The 18,018-nt window shown below is 47.6% G+C and overlaps 1 protein-coding gene across 3 annotated transcripts in view; it reads left to right on the top strand.

Moving 5' to 3' along the window:
• The first annotated feature begins 3,591 nt into the window (after positions 1–3,591).
• RBM6 (RNA binding motif protein 6) overlaps positions 3,592–18,018 on the top strand; it is a 139,360-nt gene continuing 124,933 nt past the window's right edge. Inside the window, exon 1 of one of the 3 annotated variants that reach the window (XM_024244606.3) lies at positions 3,592–3,800. The gene's annotated coding sequence lies outside the window, so the exon portion shown is untranslated. Of the gene's footprint in view, positions 3,965–18,018 lie in introns of all 3 variants that reach the window. The other 2 variants (XM_024244609.3, XM_054550724.2) reach the window with 2 other exon arrangements.

Here is an 18,018-nt window from a genome sequence, read left to right as displayed (position 1 = left end):
GTCTCTGTCACCAGGCTGGAGTGCAGTGGCACAATCTCAGCTCACTGCAACCCCTGTCTCCAGGGTTCAAGCAATTCTCCTGTCTCAGCCTCCCAAGTAGCTGGGACCACAGGTGCATGCCACCAAGCCCAGCTAATTTTTGTATTTTTAGTAGAGACGGGGTTTCACCATGTTGGCCAGAATGGTCTCGATCTCTTGACCTCGTGATCTGCCTGCCTCGGCCTCCCAAAGGCTGGGATTACAGGCGTGAGTCACCACGCCCAGCCTTTGACACAGAGTCTCGCTCAATTGCCCAGAGCTGGAGTGCAATGGTGCGATCTTGGCTCACGCAACCTCTGCCTCCTGGGTTCAAGTGATTCTCCTGCCTCAGCCTCCCGAGTAGCTGGGATTACAGGTGTGCGCCACCATGCCTAGCTAATTTTTGTATTTTTAGTAGAGATGGGGTTTCACCACTTTGGCCAGGCTGGTCTTGCACTTGTTACCTCATGATCCACCCACCTCAGCCTCCCAAAGTGCTGGAATTACAGGCGTGAGCCTCCGTTCCCGGCCTAAGTGTGCTTTATTTTTGAATGTTCAATGGTCTTTTCTTGCAGCAGACTTTTTTGATCCCATAATGTTGAATTTAGGCTATAAAATCAGGTTACCTTCCCTAAGGGCCCACTGACAGGAACACCAGATGGCCAAGACTAGCAAGTCTTTCAACAATGTAGACAGTACACCTAAGAACTTCAAGCTGGCAGCTGGAAGAACATTAGCTTGAAGATGCTGGAAACGAGCTGCAAACCGAGTTGTGTTGCCCCGTTTTCTGCTAGATTGCTGACTTGCAGTTTCCTTCCAGCTCCTCTGTGACCTTGCGCAAGTCAGTCTTGGCCAGATTTATTGCCCAAGAGCTAGCAAGACCTGTGGAAGCCGGGTGGCTTTTCCTTTATGGGTTGAACCTTTAACACAGATGAAGTTTTTTGTTTGTTTGTTTGTTTTTGAGATGGAGTCTTGCTCTGTCCCCCAGGCTGGAGTGCACTGGCGTGATCTCACCTCACTGCAACCTCCACCTCCCGGGTTCAAGTGATTCTCCTGCCTCAGCCACCCGACCAACTGGGGATTACAGGCGCCTGCCAACGTGACCAGCTAATTTTTGTATTTTTAGTAGAGACGAGGTTTCACCATGGTGGTCAGGCTGGTTTTGAACTCCTGACCTCAGGTGACCCACCCACTTTGGCCTCCCAAAATGCTGGGATTACAGGCATGAGCCACCGCGATGGCCTGTCTGCTATTCTTGAGCAGGGAATACCTAATTTGGAAACTCATCAGAAGGAAAAGGGGCTGAGTGGAGGGGAAGAAAATTGCTTTAGTTCAGGAGTTCGAGACCAGCCTGGGCAACATAGTGAGACCTTGTCTCTAAAAAAAAAGAAAGAAAGAAAAAGAATAGATTATGAGCAAATGCATGCAGATACAGGAAAAGAGGATGAGCCTCCGTGACATATTGATTTTCCAATCCAAGTTTTTCTGTTGTACCTATTGTCAGGTTTCAGGTAGAAGGGCTGGGAGGGCCAGGAGCCAGGGCCTTCTGTGGGTGCACGGCCATCAGCCCCTTTTCTTTCTTTCTTTTTTTTTTAGACGGAGTCTTGCTCTGTCGCCCAGGCTGGTGTGCAGTGGCGCAGTCTCGGCTCACTGCAAGCTCCGCCTCCCGGGTTCATGCCACTCTCCTGCCTCAGCCTCCCCAGTAGCTGGTACTACAGGCGCCTGCCACCACGCTCGGCTAATTTTTTGTATTTTTAGTAGAGACAGGGTTTCATCGTGTTAGCCAGGATGGTCTCGATCTCCTGACCTCGTGATCCGCCCGCCTCGGCCTCCCAAAGTGCTGGGATTACAGGCATGAGCCACTGCGCCCAGCCTCTTTCTTTTTCTTTTTTGAGACGGAGTCTTGCTTTGTTGCGAGGCTGGAGTGCAGTGGCGCGATCTCAGCTCACGGCAACCTCCGCCTCCCGGGTTCAAGCAATTCTCTGCCTCAGCCTCCTGAGTAGCTGGGATTACAGGCATGCGCCACCACGCCCGGCTACTTTTTGTATTTTTAGTAGAGACGGGGTTTCACCATCTTGACCAGGCTGGTCTTGAACTCCTGACCTCGTGATCCACCCGCCTCGGCCTCCCAAAGTGCTAGGATTACAAGCGTGAGGTACTGCGCCCGGCCTCTTTCTTTCCTTTTTTCTGAGACGGAGTCTTGCTCTATTGTCCAGGCTGGAGTGCAGTGGCACAGTCTAGGCTCACTGCAATCTCTGCCTCCCGGGTTTAAGTGATTCTCCTGCCTCAGCCTCCCGAGTAGCTGGGATTACAGGCGCCTGCCACCAAGCCCGGGTAATTTTTTTTTTTTTTTTTGAGACAGAGTCTCCCTCTGTCGCTGTCGCCTAGGCTGGAGTGCAGTGGCGCTATCTCGGCTCACTGCAAGCTCCGCCTCCCGGGTTCACGTCATTCTCCTGCCTCAGCCTCCTGAGTAGCTGGGACTACAGGCGCCCGCCACCACGCTCCGCTAATTTTTTGTATTTTTAGTAGAGACAGGGTTTCATCGTGTTAGCCAGGATGGTCTTGATCTCCTAACCTCGTGATCCACCCGCCTCGGCCTCCCACAGTGCTGGGATTACAGGCATGAGCCACTGTGCCCAACTTCTTTCTTTTTTTTTTTTCTTTTGAGACGGAGTCTTGCGCTGTTGCCAGGCGAGAGTGCAGTGGCGCTATCTCGGCTCACTGCAACCTCTGCTTCCCGAGTTCAAGCAATTCTCTGCCTCAGCCTCCTGAGTAGCTGGGACTACAGGCATGCGCCACCACGCCCGGCTACTTTTTGTATTTTTAGTAGCGATGGGGTTTCACCATCTTGGCCAGGCTGGTCTTGAACTCCTGACCTCGTGATCCACCCGCCTCGGCCTCCCAAAGTGCTAGGATTACAAGCATGAGCCACTGCGCCCGGCCTCTTTCTTTCTTTTTTTTCTGAGACGGAATCTTGCTCTGTTGTCCAGGCTGGAGTGCAGTGGCACAGTCTCGGCTCACTGCAACCTCTGCCTCCCGGGTTTAAGTGATTCTCCTGCCTCAGCCTCCCGAGTAGCTGGGATTACAGGCGCCTGCCACCAAGCCCGGATAATTTTTGTATTTTTAGTAGAGATGGGGTTTCACCATGTTGGCCAGGCTGGTCTAGAACTCCTGACCTCAGGTGGTCCACCCGCCGCAGCCTACCAAAGTGCTGGGATTACAGGCGTGAGCCACCGCGCCCCGCCAATCAGCTGGAGATGGCTTAAGCTTACTTCCGAAGAAGCTCCCTTCCATGTCTCTCACACTAACGAACAATAAGGAGGCCTCGAGCTAGGCAGGCCAGGGCCGTACCCGAGCTGCTGGCAGGGAGCAAACCTCGGGAAAGTCAAGCCACCAAAAAACTGTAAGCCTCAATCAACTGAGAGGAAAGCACAAGAGGACCAGGTGTCACAGGGCAGAGGCCAAACCACAACCCCCAGCAGGTCCCGCGGAGTAGGGCGGGTAAGCGCGCCTTCTTATTGGATGGCGATGGACAGCGTGCTCCTACGTCCCACCCCAGAAGGCAAGTCCCCTGCGCGCAGAGCACGGCGGGAGTAAGAGTCTGCGGGACCGGCAGCTGTACTTCATCTCCCGGCGGGCCGAGCGCTGAAGGCAGCGGCGCGGCGCGGCGCCTTTGTGGTAGCAGTGGCCCCGCGCGGAGGAAGTTCCGGTCCCCGCGGCGCTGGGTCGGTGGCGGAGGCTGAGGAGAAGGAGGAGCGGGCCGTGGAGGCTTCGCCGCCTAGGTAAGGGCCCGGGAATGGAGGGAGGGCGTGCCAGAGCCTGCCAGGGAATAGCCAGCAGACAGGCCCGCTCTAGACGTCGCAGGCCCGTGCAGCCTGAAAGCTGTGGCTTCAGTGTCGCGGGACGGCTGCGGCCTCGCTCGGGAAGAAGACCAAGCAACGGTGAGGTGAGGGAGGCGCCGCCCGTGGCAGGAACGCCCCGAAACCGTCGCGGGCCTGGGGCGGGGTCCGGCGCGGCGGTAGATTACCGGTCCCGCCGCGGAGCGGCCAGCTGTGAGGCTGGGGCCGGCGCGGGGTTGCGGCTCTGTGCTCTTAGTCTTCGGAGCTGTAAGCGGGCTCTTCTTGCGGTTTTCCTGTTTCACATCCAATTCTGTGGCATCACTAGGAAGGGAGCTCTTGTGCTTAGCACGTAGTCTCGTCCTCAGACTTGGACAGACACAAGGAAGGCTCCGCCGGACCGGAGGGCACAAGAGCTCCGAGCCCGGTCGTCGGGGCAGTAGAACCTGGAGGCGAGGGAGTGGTCTGGTGGGTTCTGCGCCCGTTAGGCAATGGAGAAGGATGTTTTCTCATATTCACTCTTTAGATTCCATTAGCGGTGTAAATAGGTGTTTTTCTCTTTACTTTAGAGTTGACGTTAGGCTAATGGGTTCAACTTTGGGAATGCTTTTTTTTTTTAAAGGAAGGGCCGTGTTTCGTAGGGTACGTAAACCATGAGCATAATTGTATTTTTTGCGTATTCCAGGTTTGCTTGTGAAGGTCAGAGTAGCCGGATTTAAGTGAAGGAGTTCAGTAGACATGCAGACATGGTCACCTGGTTCATTTTCTGAACCCTGGATTGTGCCCTCGGCTTGCTAGTTTCCACCTTCTTATTGAGAACTGGCACCAGTGTGAATGATTTAAATATGTCACCATTACTGAATTTGTGAGGTCTGTAACGAGAGGTGTCAAGAACTGGTGCGTGGTGGTAGGACTGGCAGTGAAGAAAGTAACTAAATAATATGTTACCATTTTGGTGAAACACAAAAGTTGAATTTGAACCTTGTCTCAGAAACTAGCACCTAACTAGATACCTAACCTGCAGGACAGGTCCCAGGTCTCTGTGGATAGTTGTAGTACCTTTCCTTATAGAATTCTATTACCAGGCCGAGTCTGGTGGCTCATGCCTGTAATCCCAGCATTTTGGGAGGCTGAGGTGGGAGGATTGCTTGAGCCCAGGAGTTGGAGACCAGCGTGGGCACATGGCGAGACCCCGACTCTACAAAAAATAAGATAGCCAGGGCCGGGCACGGTGGCTCACACCTGTAATCCCAGCACTTTGGGAGGCTGAGGCGGGGAGTTCGAGACCAGCCTGACTAACATGGAGAAACCGCGTCTCTACTAAAAATACAAAATTAGCTGGGCGTGGTGGCACATGCCTGTAATCCCAGCTACTCGGGAGGCTGAGGCAGGAGAATCGCTTGAACCCGGGAGGCGGAGGTTGCAGTGAGCTGAGATTGCTCCATTGCACTCCAGCCTGGGCCACAAGAGTGAAACTCTGTCTCAAAAAAAAACACAACAACAAAAAAAAACCCCGCAAAACTCAACAAAAACCAACGGAGTAGAGGCAGCGTTTCGCCTTACGCCCAGCTAATTTTTTGTATTTTTTTAGTAGAGGTGGAGTTTTGCTATGTTGGCCAGGCTGGTCTTGAACTACTGACCTCAGGTGATCCACTCGCCTTGGCCTCCCAAAGTGCTGGGATTACAGGCGTAAGCCACCGTGCCCGGCCCTGTTATACTATTTCTAAAACAAATTGTGAGCCTGGGTAACATCGCAAAACCCTGTCTCTACAAAAAATACAAAAAAAATTAGCCAGGCATGGTGGCATGCTCCTGTTAGCCCTAACTACTCAGGAGGCTGAGATAGAAAAACCGCTTGAGCCCGGGAGGTAGAGGTTGTAGTAAGGGGAGATAGTGCCACTGCACTCCAACCTGGGCCACAGAGCAAGACTGTCTCAAAAAAAAAAAAAAAAAAATCAAACAAGTTGTGGTAAATATGTATTTTTATGTATGTTTATGTATATTTTAACAAAATTTGCCCTTTAAACCATTGTTAAGTATACAATTCAGCTGGGCACGGTGGCTCACGCCTGTAATCCCAGCACTTTGGGAGGCCGAGGCGGGCAGATCACGAGGTCAGGAGATCGAGACCATTCTGGCTAACACAGTGAAACCCTGTCTCTACTAAAAATACAAAAAATTAGCTGGGTGTGGTGGCGGGCGCCTGTAGTCCCAGCTACTCAGGAGGCTGAGGCAGGAGAATGGTGTGAACCTGGGAGGCGGAGCTTGCAGTGAGCCGAGATTGCGCCACTGCACTCCAGCCTGGGAGACAGAGCGAGACTCCGAGACTCCGAGACTCCGTCACAAAAAAAAAAAAAAAGTATACAATTCAATGGTATTCATTACATTCACAATGTAGTACAAGCAACACCACTATTTCTGAAACTTTAGTATCTCAAACAGAAACTCTGTAACCAGGGAGGGCATGGTGGCTCACGCCTGTAGTCCCAGCACTTTGGGAGGTGAAGGTGGGCAGATCACTTGAGGTCAGGAGTTCAAGAACAACCTGGCCAACATGGTGAAACCCCGTCTCTACTAAAAATACAAAAATTAGCCATGCATGGTGGCATGCACCTGTAACACCAGCTACTAAGGAGGCAGAGGTTGCAGTGAGCTGAGGTCATGCCATTGCACTCCAGCCTGGGCTACAGAGCCAGACTCCATCTCAAAAAAAAGAAAAAAAGAAACTGTAACTATTAAACAAGTTAACTTCCCATTTCCTCCTCCTCTTAATCTCTAATCTACTTTGTGTCTCTCTATGAGTGTGCTTGTTCTAGGTACTGCAAATACTAAATGGAATCATACAGTATTGTCCTTTTTTGTGTCTGGTTTATTTCACTTAGTGTAATGGTTTCAAGGTTGATCCATGTTGTAGTGTGTATGAGAATTTCATTCCTTTTTAAGGCTTAATCCGTTGTGTGTGTACACCACGTTTTGTTTATTAATTCATTTGTAGTAGACACTTGGGTTGTTTCTACCTTTTGACTATTGTAAATAATGATGCTGTGATCATTGGTGTACAAATATCTCTTTGAGTCCCTGCTTTGAATTCTTTTGGGTATATACCCAGAAGGGAAATTGCTATATGGTAATTATTATTATTATTAATTATTTTATTTTATTTTATTTTGAGACAGGGTCTTGCTCTGTTGCCCAGGCTGGAGTTCAGTGGCACAGTCATGGCTTACTGCAGCCTCGAACTCTTGGGCTCAAGCAGTCATCCCGCCTCAGCTTCCTGAGTAGCTGGGACTACAGGCATGGGCTGCCACAACCAGCTAATTTTTTTGTTTAATTTTTATTTTTTGTGATGAAGTCTTGCCTTGTTGTCTAGGCTGGTCTCCAACTTCTGAGTTCAAGTGAGCCTCTTGCCTTGGCCTCCCAAAGTGCTGACATTACAGGCATGAGCCACCACATCTGGCCCATAATTTTTTTATTTTTATTTTTTTGTGGAGACAGGATCTCCCTATGTTGCCTATGCTGGTCTCGAACTCCTGGCCTCAAGCCATTTTCCCTCCTTGGCCTCTCAAGGTACTGGGATTACAGGCAAGAGCCACTGCACCCAGTTGATACTTGGTTATTATATGTTTAGCTTTTTGAGGACCCACCATACTGTTTTGCTCAATGGCTGCATCATTTTACATTCCCGCCAGTAATACACAAGGGTTCCAATTTTCCCACATCCTCCTCAACACTTATTTTCTGTTTTTTCTTTTTTGGTAAATTTGTGTGTGTGTATGTGGTTTTTTATTTGTGTGTTTTGATAATAGCCACCCTAATGGGTGTGAAGTGGTATCTCATTGTGTTTTCTTGGTTTTTGCTTGTTTGTACCTTTTTAAGCATTTTTAAGTGTACTATTCAGTAGTAGTAAGTACATTCTTCTTTTTGTGCATCCATAATAAAAATCCAGCTTCAGAACTTTTTTCATCTTCCCAAACTGAGTTTCTGTACCCATTGAATAGTAACTCCCTATTCTCTCCTCCCCTGACAATCACCATTCTGCTTTCTGTCTCTATGAATTTGACTACTCTAGGTGTCTCATGTAAGTGGAATCATATAATATTTGTTCTTTTGTGTATGGCTTATTTTACTTAGCATAATATCTTCAGGATTCATCCATCTTGTAGTATGTATCAGAATTTTATTCCTTTTTAAGGCTGAGTAATACTCCATTATACGTATATACCACATTTTGTTTATCCGTTTATCTATTGATGGACATTTGGGTTGTTTCCACCTTTTTGCTCTTGTGAATATAATGGTGCTATGAATATTGGTGTACAAATATCTTTTTTTTTTTTTTTTTTTTGAGACAAAGTGTCGCTCTTGTCACCCAGGCTGGAGTGCAGTGGCGTGATCTTGGCTCACTGCAACCTCTGCCTCCTGGGTTCAAAGGATTCTCCTGCCTCAGCCTCCTGAGTAGCTGGAATTACAGATGTGCGCCACCATGCCTACCTAATTTTTTTATTTTTAGTAGAGAAGGAGTTTCGCCATGTTGGCCAGGCTGGTCTTGAACTTCTGACCTCAGGTGATCAACCTGCCTTGGCCTCCCAAAGTGGTGGAATTACAGGTGTCAGCCACCGTGCCCAGCCACAAATATCAAGTCTTTACTTTCATTTCTTTTGGGAATATATATGCTCAGAAATGGAATCGACAATTGACAGAGCAAATGGTAATTCTATGTGTAATTAAAAAAAAAAATTATTTTTTTGAGAAGGATTCTTGCTCTGTTGCGCAGGCTGGAGTGCAGTGGTGCGATCTCAGCTCACTCCAAGCTCCGCCTCCTGGGTTCATGCCATTTTCCTGCCTCAGCCTCCTGAGTAGCTGGGACTACAGGCATCCGCCACCACGCTCGGCTAATTTTTTGTATTTTTAGTAGAGATGGGGTTTCACCGTGTTAGCCAGGATGGTCTCCATCTCCTGACCTCGTGATTGGCCTGCCTCCGCCTCCCAAAGTGCTGAGATTACAGGCATGAGCACTGTGCCTGGCCAATTTTTTTTTTTTTTTAGACAGGGTCTTGCTCTGTTGTCCAGGCTGGAGTGCAGTGTTGCGGTCACAGCTCTCTGCAGCCCTGACCTTCTCAGTTCAAGCTATCCTCTCACCTCACCCTCTTAAGTAGCTGAGACTACAGGTGCATGCCACCATGCCTAGCAAATTTTTTTATTTTTTTGTAGCTATGGGATTTTGCTAGGTTGCCCAGGCTTTATGTGTCATTTTTTGAGGAACTGCCTTACTGTTTTCCACACTGGTTGCACCATTTTACATTCTGTTAGCAGTGCACAAAGGTTTTGTTATAGACTGAATTGTGTCCCCCTGAAAATTCACGTGTTGAAGCCCTAAGCCCTAGTGTGACTGTATTTGGAAATAGGACCTTTACAGAGAAATTAAAAAGTTAGAAGATATAAGGGGCCGGGCACAGTGGCTCATGCCTGTAATCCCAGCACTTTAGGGGGCTGAGGCAGGCGGATCACAAGGTCAGGAGATCGAGACCATCCTGGCCAACACGGTGAAACCCCGTTTCTACTAAAAATACAAAACATTAACTGGGCGTGGCGGCATGCACCTGTATGTAGTCCCAGCTGCTGGGGAGGCTGAGGCAGGAGAATGGTGTGAACCCGGGAGGCAGAGCTTGCAGTGAGCCAAAATCGTGCCATTGCACTCCAGCCTGGGTGACAGAGTGAGACTCCATCTCAAAAAAAAAAAAAAAAAAAAAAAAAAGAAGATATAAGGATGAGACCTTAATCCAGTAGGACTGGTGTCTTCGTAAGAAAAGGACTGGATACCAGGAGTGCCTGTACAGAGAGAAAAGGCTACATGAGGGCAGAGGTAGAAGGGGGCTGCCTGCAAGCCAAGGAGAGAGACCTCACCTAAAACAAACCTTGCTGACACCTTGATCTTGGACTTCCAGCCTCCAGAGCTGTGAGAATAATTTCTGTGGCTTAAGCCTTCCAGTCCATGGTATTTTGTTACGGCAGTCCTAGCATACTGTGTAATATAGGTTTCAATTCAGTTTCTCTGCATCCTCCACATCCTGGCCAACACTTGTTATTTTCTTTCTTTCTTTTTTTTTTTTGGAGGCAGATTCTCTCTCTGTCGTGCAGGCTGGAGTGCAGTGGCTCAATCTTGGCTCACTGAAACCTGCACCTCCCAGGTTCAAGCGATTCTCCTGCCTCAGCCTCCTGAGTAACTGGGATTACAGGCACCCGCCACCACACCCAGCTAATTTTTGCATTTTAGTTGAGATGGTGTTTCTCCATGTTGGCCAGGCTGGTCTTGAACTCCTGACGTCAGGTGACCTGCCAGCCTCGGTCTCCCAAAGTGTTGGGATTATAGGCATGAGCCACCACGCCTAGTATTTTCTTTTTTTTTGCGACAGAGTCTCACTCTGTTGCCCAGGCCGGAGTGAAGTGGCATGATCTCGGCTCACTGCAACCTCTGCCTCCCAGATTGAAGCAATTCTTGTGCCTCAGCCTCCTGGGTAGCTGGGATTACAGGCATGGGCCACCACGCCTGGCTAATTTTTGTATTTTAGTAGAGACGGGATTTCACCGTATTAGCCAGGCTGGTCTTGAATTCCTGACCTCAAGTGATCTGTCCACCTTGGCCTCCCAAGGTGCTGGGATTACAGGTGTGAGCCACCTCACCTGGCCTATTTTCTGTTTTGTTTTTTTTTTTTTTCATTAGCTATCCTAATGGATGTGAAGTGGTATCTTATTGTGGTTTTTGATTTGCATTTCCCTGATGATAAGTGATGTTGAGCATCTGTTCATGTTCTTATTAGCTATTTGCATATCCTCTTTTGGAGAAGTATCTATTCATGTCTTTTATTGACCATTTTAAAATGGGGTTTTTCATCCTGGCTAACACGGCGAAACCCTGTCTCTACTAAAAATACAAAAAAAAAAAAAATTAGCCAGGCGCGGTGGCAGGCGCCCGTAGTCCCAGCTACTTGGGAGGCTGAGGCAGGAGAATGATGTGAACTTGGGAGGCGGAGCTTGCGGTGAGCAGAGATCGAGCCACTGCACTCCAGCCTGGGCGACAGAGCAAGACTCCGTCTCAAAAAAAAAAAAAAAGTGGGGGGGTTTTGAGCTGGGTGTGGAGGTGCATACCTGTAGTCCCAGCTGCTCGGGAGGCTGAGGTAGGTGGATCTCTTGAGCCCAGGTGTTTGAGGGTGCAGTGAGCTGTGATTGCACCACTGAACTCCACCCTGGGTGACAGAGTGACCCAGTCTCTAAAAATAAAATAAAATTAGGTTTTTGTCTTTGTTCAGTTTTAGGAGTCCTTTATACACTCTAGATATTAATTCCTTGTCAGATATTTGACTTACAAGTATTTTCTCACTGTGGTTGTCTTTATACTCTGTTGATAGTGTCTTTTGATGCACAGAGGTTTTCATTTTGATCAAGTCCAATTTATCATCTTTTTTTAAAATCTGTGCCTCATCTGCGAATATTACCAATCGAAAGTCATGAAACTTTTCCCCTAAGATTTTATAGTTTTAGCGCTTACGTTTGGGTTTTTGATCCAATTGGAGTTAATTTTTTATATATTGTGTTATGTAAGAGTCCCACTTTATTGTTATGCATGTGGATATTCAGTTTTCGGAGTACCATTTTCCATTTGGGAAAAAGATTGTACTTTCTCCATTGGATGTTCTTGACACCTTTGTTGAAAATCAGTTGACTAAAGTTCAAGACCAGCCTTGCCAACACGGCAATATCCCGTCTGTACTAAAAATACCACAGTTAGCTGGGCATGGTGGTGCCTGGCTGTAATCCCAGCTACTCAGGAGGCTGAGGCAGGAGAATCGCTTGAACTGGGAGGTGGAGGCTGCAGTGAGCTGAGATCGCACCACTGCCCTCCAGCATGGGCGACAGAGCGAGATGTGAGAATCTGTCTTAAAAAAAAAAGAAAATTGACCATATTTGTGAGGATTTATTTCTGGTCTCTCCATTCAGTTGATTGGTCTTTATGTCTATCTTTATGTCCTTACTGCACTGTTGTGATGGCTGTAGCTAAATGGTACACTTAAAAATGGTTAAAATAGGCCGGGCACGGTGGCTCACGCCCATAATCTTAGCACTTTAGGAGGCTGAGGTGGTCAGATTGCCTGTGCTCAGGAGTTCGAGACCAGCCTAGGCAACATGGTGAAACCCCGATTTTACTAAAATACAAAAATTAGCTGGGTGTGGTGTGGTGTGTGCCCGTAATTCCAGCTGTTCAAGAGGCTGAGGCACAAGAATTGCTTGAGGCCGGGCGCTGTGGCTCACGCCTGTAATCCCAGCATTTTGGAAGGCCGAGGCAGGTCAAGAGATTGAGACCATCCTGGCCAACATGATGAAACCTAGTCTACTAAAAATACAAAAAATTAGCCGGGTGTGGTGGCGTGCACCTAGTCCCAGCTACTTGGGAGGCTGAGGCAGGAGGATCACTTGAACCCAGGAGGTAGAGGTTGCAGTGAGCCAAGATTGCGCCACTGTACTCTAGACTGGCGGCAGAGTGAGACTCTGTCTCAAAAAAGAAAAAAAAAAAAAGAAGAATTGCTTGAACCCAGGAGGTAGAGGTTGCAGTGAGCTGAGATTGCACCCTGCTCTCCAGCTTGGGCAACAGAGTGAGACTATTTACATACCCAATTTTTTTTTTTTTTTGAGATGGTGTCTTGCACTGTTGCCCAGGCTGGAGTGCTGTGGCGTGATCTTGGCTCACTGCAACCTCCGCCTCCTGGGTTCAAGCAATTCTCCTGCCTCAGGCTCTCAAGTAGCTCCTGCCTCAGGCTCTCAAGATGCCTGCCATCACACTTGGCTAATTTTTTCTATTTTTAGTAGAGATGGAGTTTCACTATATTGGCCAGGCTGGTCTCAAATTTCTGACCTCGTGATCTGCTGGCCTCGGCCTCCCAAAGTGCTGGGACTACAGGTGTGAGCCACCACGCCTGGTCATACCCGAATATTTTACCATAAGTGTAAAAGAATTTATTATTTTTATTTTTTTCTTTTTAAATTCTTCAATCTTCGTTTGTTAATGTTCTGCTGAATCATAAAAAATTATGAAATAAAAAGAATAGGTCTTGTTGATTCTTCTTTTTACTTACCTCCCCCTACTTACCGCCTCTTACTTTATCAAAGAAAACACTTCATTTGAAACTTAAGTACATTCTCCCAGAGAGGAAAATCCTTCAGGACAACAATTTGTTTTTTTTTTTTTTTTTTGCTTGTGTTTTTGAGACGGAGTCTCACTCTGTCGCCGAGGCTGGAGTGCAGTGGCGCGATCTCAGCTCATTGCAACCTCTGCCTCCCGGGTTCAAGCGATTCTCCTGCCTCAGCCTCCCGAGTAGCTGGGACTACAGGCGCCTGTCACCACGCCCTGCTAATTTTTGTATTTTTAGTAGAGACAGTTGGCCAGGATGGTTTCAATCTCATGACTTTGTGATCTGACCACTTTGGCCTCCCAAAGTGCTGGGAATACAGGCGTGAGCCACAGTGCTCGGCCAATTTTTTGTATTTTTAGTGGAGACAAGGTTTCACTGTGTTTGCCAGCATGGTCTTGATCTCCTGACCTCGTAATCTGCCTACCTCCCAAAGTACTGGGATTACAGGCCTGAGCTACCGCGCCCAGCCTTTTTATTTTTTTATTTTATTTATTTTATTCTCAGCCTTCTGGGTAACTGGGACTACAGGCGCATACCACCACGCTCAGCTAATTTATGTATTTTTAGTAGAAATGGGGTTTCGCCATATTGGCCAGGCTGGTCTTGAATTCCTGGTCTCAAGTGATCTGCCTGCCTCTGCCTCCTAAAGTGCTGAGATTACAGGCATGAGCCACTGGCCCAGACTACACTTAAAATTTTCAAATCGAGATATTTTGGGGGGCAAGGGTGCTTCTAGCAGCCACTAATTCCAGCTCTTGAGTGCATATTAAAGTTGCTACTGTTTAAAAGCTTGTAGTTGGATCCAGGGAGTGGGTAGGCGGTCAGAGTAACCCTTGCTTCTTGGTGTCTCGTTGATGCTTTTAGCTGAATGTCCTGTGTAGCCCACAACATTCACTTTGGGAAAAAATTAAGAGTGTTTAAAGCAGGATCAAGCTGCTGCACACCACAGCTAAAACTACTGGAATAAGACCCCTCGTTCTGTTTCATTGTTTTTTGGAGCTAAAGTCATGATTAAGAAGGATGGCCTGGGATATTGGTACTGTGCTGCTAGAGGTGCAATTCCTGGTTCTTTGCAAGATAGACCAGAGTGAAAGCATTTGTCAGGAATGTTTTTATTAATCAAGAGTGAAAGGTAAGGCTAGGCGTGGTGACTCAGGCTTGTAATCCCAGCACTTTGGGAGGCCAAGGTGCGGGAACATTTGAGGTCAGGAGTTCAAGACCAGCCTGGCCAACATGGTGAAACCCCGTCTCTACTAAAAATACAAAAATTGGCTGGGTGTGGTGGTGCATGCCTATAATCCCAGCTACTCGGGAGACTGAGGCAGGAGAATCGCTTGAATCCGGGAGGTGGAGTTTGCAGTAAGCCGAGATCATGTCACTGCGGTCCAGCCTGGGTGACAGAGGGAGACTGTTTCAAAAAAAAACCAGAAAGAATGAAAGGCAAAACATTAAAAATAGAATTACCATATGATCTAACAATTTTACTTCTGGGTATATATCCAAAATAATTGAAAACAAAGAAAAAGAAAAACAGAGTCTCGACGAGATATTTGTACCCATGTTCGTAACAGCATTATTCACATTAGCTAAAATGTGGAAGCAACCCAACTATTCATTGATGAATAGATAAGGAAAATGTGGTATGTACATATAACTGAAAAATTATTCAGTGTTAGGAAGGAAGGTAATTCTGACATATACTACAACATGGATGAACCTTGAGGATATTATGCTAAGTGAAATAAGCCAGTCATATAAAAGACAAATACCATATAATTTCACTTATATGAGACACTTTGAGTAGTGAAAATTATAGAAACAGAAAATAGTTGTCAAGGATGGTGTGAGGGATGAATCAGCAGTTACTATTTCTTTTTTTTTTGTTTTTGTTTTTTGAGATGGGGTCTTGCTCTGTTGCCCAGGCTGGAGTGCAGTGGTGTGATCTTGGCTCACTGCAACCTCCGCCTCCCAGGAGCAAGCAATCCTCCCACCTCCGCCTCCTCAGTAGCTGGGACTACAGGTGTGTTCCACCTCGTCCGGCGTGTGTGTGTGTGTGTGTGTGTGTGTGTGTGTGTGTGTGTGTGTGTGTGTGTGTGTGTGTGTGTGTGTGTGTGTGTGTGTGTGTGTGTGTGTGTGTGTGTGTGTGTGTGTGTGTGTGTGTGTGTGTGTGTGTGTGTGTGTGTGTGTGTGTGTGTGTGTGTGTGTGTGTGTGTGTGTATGTGTACAAGGTTTTGCCATGTTGCCCAGGCTGGTCTCAAACTCCTGAGCTCAAGCATCAAGCAATCCACCTTTTTCAGCTTTCCGAAGTGCTGGTATTACAGACAAGGGCCACTGTGCCTGGCCTTTAATATATTTTATTTTATTTATTATTATTTATTTATTTATGTATTTTGAGATGAAGTCTCACTCTGTTGCCCAGGCTGGAGTGCAGTGGCACGATCTTGGCTCACTGCATCCTCTGCCTCCCAAGTTCGAGTGATTCTCCTGCCTCAGCCTCCAGTTATTATTATTATTATTACTATTTTTTTTTTGTTCTGTTTATTTGAGATGGAGTCTCACCCTGTTGCCCAGGCTGGAGTGCAGTGGCACAAACTCGGCTCACTGCAACCTCCACCTCCCAGGTTCAAGTGATTCTCCTGCCTCAGCCTCCCAAGTAGCTGGGACTACAGGTGCCCGCCACCACGCCTGGGTAATTTTTGTATTTTTAGTAGAGACGGGGTTTCACCATATTAGTCAGGCTGGTCTTGATCTCCTGATCTTGTGGTCTGCCTGCCTCGGCCTCCCAAAGTACTGGGCTTATAGGCGTGAGCCACCATGCCCTGCCTTGTTATTATTTTAATTTTAATTTTAATTTTTTTGTCTAAGACGGAGTCTCGCTCTGTCACCCAGGCTAGAATGCAGTGGCACAATCTTGGCTTAGTACAACCTCTGCCTCCCGGGTTCAAGTGATTCTCCTGCCTCAGCCTCCCGAGTATATGGGACTACAGGTGCATGCCACCATGGCTAATTTTTGTATTTTTAGTAGAGATGGGGTTTCACCATGTTGGTCAGGATGGTCTCGATCTCTTGACCTCGTGATCTACCTGCCTTGGCCTCCCAAAGTGCTGGGATTACAGGCATGAGCCACTGCTCCTGGCCCCAATTTTTGTATTTTTAATAGAGACAGGGTTTCGGCATGTTGGCCAGGCTGGTCTCAGACTCCTGACCTCAAGTGATCTGCCCACTTCAGCTTCTAAAGTGCTGGGATTAAAGACAGCACTGTGCCCAGCCACTTTACTATATTTTAAATTAGGTTACTTATCCTTTTTTTTTTTTTGTTGTTGTTGTTTTTTGAGACAGAGTTTTGCTCTTGTTGCCCAGGCTGGTGTGCAATGGTGCCATCTCGACTCACCACAACCTCTGTCTCCCGGGTTCAAGTGATTCTCCTGCCTCAGCCTCCCGAGTAGCTGGGATTACAGGCATGCATCACCACGCCAGCTAATTTTGTATTTTTAGTAGAGACAGGGTTTCTCCATGTTGGTCAGGCTGGTCTTGAACTCCTGACCTCAGGTGATCCACCTGCCTTGGCCTCCCAGAGTGTTGGGATTACAGGCGTGAGCCACTGTGCCTGGCCTATTTTTCTTTTTGTTACTGAGTTGAAATCATTTTTTATATATTTTAGATACAAGTCACTTATCAAATATGTAATTTGCACAAATTTTCTCCCATTCTGTGGGTTGTCTTTTCATTTAAACCCAAAAATTGTAGAGATGGGGGTTTTGCTGTGTTGCCCAGGTTGGTCTTGAACTCCTGGTCTTAAGTGATCCTCTGACCTTGGCCTCAAAAAGTGCTGCGATTATAGGCATGAGCCATTGTGCCCAGCTTACCTTTTTTTCTTTTCTTTTTTTTTGAGGCAGGGTCTTGCTCTGTTGCCCAGGCTGGAGTGCAGTGGTGCAATCATGGCTTACTGCAGGCTGAAACTCCTGTGCTCAAGTGATCCTCCCACTTTAGCCTCCTAAGTAACTGGGACCATAGGGGTGTGCCATCACACCTTGCTAATTTTTTTTATTTTTATTTTTTTTGAGATGGAGTCTTGCTCTGTCGCCCAGGTTGGAGTGCAGTGGAGCGATCTTGGCTCACTGCAAACTCCACCTCCCGGGTTCAAGTGATTCTCCTCCCTCAGCCTCCTGAGTAGCTGGGACTACAGGCGTGTGCCACCATGCACAGCTATTTTTTGTATTCTGAGTAGAGACGGGATTTCACCACATTGGCCAGGCTGGTCTCGATCTCTTGACCTCATGATCTGCCCACCTTGGCCTCCCGAAGTGCTGAGATTACAGGTGTGAGTGTGAGCCACCGAACCTGGCCTTTTTTTTTTTTGGAGACAGTCTCCCTCTGTCACCCAGGCTGGAGTGCAGTGACATGACACAATCTCGGCTCACTGCAACCTCTGCCTTCTGGGTTCAAGTGATCCTTCTGCCACAGCCTCATGAGTAGCTGGGATTGCAGGCATGTGCCACCATGCCTGGCTAATTTTTGTATTTTTAGTAGAGACGGAGTTTCACCATATTGGCCTACCTGGTCTTGAATTCCTGACCTCATGATCTGCCCGCATCAGCTTCCCAAAGTGCTGGGGTTACAAGCGTGAGCCACCACGCCTAGCTGGACCTGACTAATTTAAAAAAAAATTTTGTAGGCTGGGTGGGGTGGCTCACACCTGTAATCCCAGTACTTTGAGAGGTGGAGGTGGGGTAATCGCCTGAATCAGGAGTTTGAGACCAGCCCAGGCAACATAACGAAACCCTAGGTCTACCAGAAATACACAAAAAAATTAGCCGAGCATGGTAGTGCACGTTTGTAGTCCCAGCTACTCAGGAGGCTGAGGTAGGAGGATGGCTGGAGCCAGAGAAGCAGTGGTTACAGTAAGCCGAGAATGTGCCACTGCACTCCAGCTTGGATGACAGAGTGAGATAAGGTCTCAGAAAAAAAAAAAATTTTTT

The sequence above is a fragment of the Pongo abelii genome, chromosome 2 (genome assembly GCF_028885655.2).
Source record: "Pongo abelii isolate AG06213 chromosome 2, NHGRI_mPonAbe1-v2.0_pri, whole genome shotgun sequence".
Lineage (NCBI taxonomy): Eukaryota > Metazoa > Chordata > Mammalia > Primates > Hominidae > Pongo > Pongo abelii.
The sequence above is the reverse complement of the archived record's forward strand: the minus strand, read 5'-3'. Positions and strand labels throughout refer to the sequence as shown.